The sequence below is a fragment of the Mus musculus genome, chromosome 16, assembly GCF_000001635.26.
Source record: "Mus musculus strain C57BL/6J chromosome 16, GRCm38.p6 C57BL/6J".
In the NCBI taxonomy this organism is placed as follows: domain Eukaryota; kingdom Metazoa; phylum Chordata; class Mammalia; order Rodentia; family Muridae; genus Mus; species Mus musculus.
Genome location: NC_000082.6, coordinates 8,457,295 through 8,457,686, shown reverse-complemented (window position 1 = coordinate 8,457,686; position 392 = coordinate 8,457,295).

Here is a 392-nt window from a genome sequence, read left to right as displayed (position 1 = left end):
CTGCTTATTCCTATGTCCTTTCTAGAAACCCACCCCGGGTCCTCAGTTGCTGGCAGGTTTTTATACTATCGCTATGCATGACCGGGCAGTGGTGGCACACGCCTTTAATCCTGGCACTTGGGAGGCAGAGGTAGGTGGATTTCTGAGTTCAAGGCCAGCGTAGTCTACAGAGTGAGTTCCAGGACAGCCAGGGCTACACAGAGAAACCCTGTCTCAAAAAACCAAACCAAACTAAACCAAACCAAACCAAACCAAACCAAACCAAACCAAACCAAACCAAACCAACCAACCAACCAAACAAACAAAAAACAAAAAAGAAAAACCAAACAAAACCCAATCTCTATTTATGTCTATGCATGTGCCTCACAGCATAGTGCAGCCTTGCTTGTTTT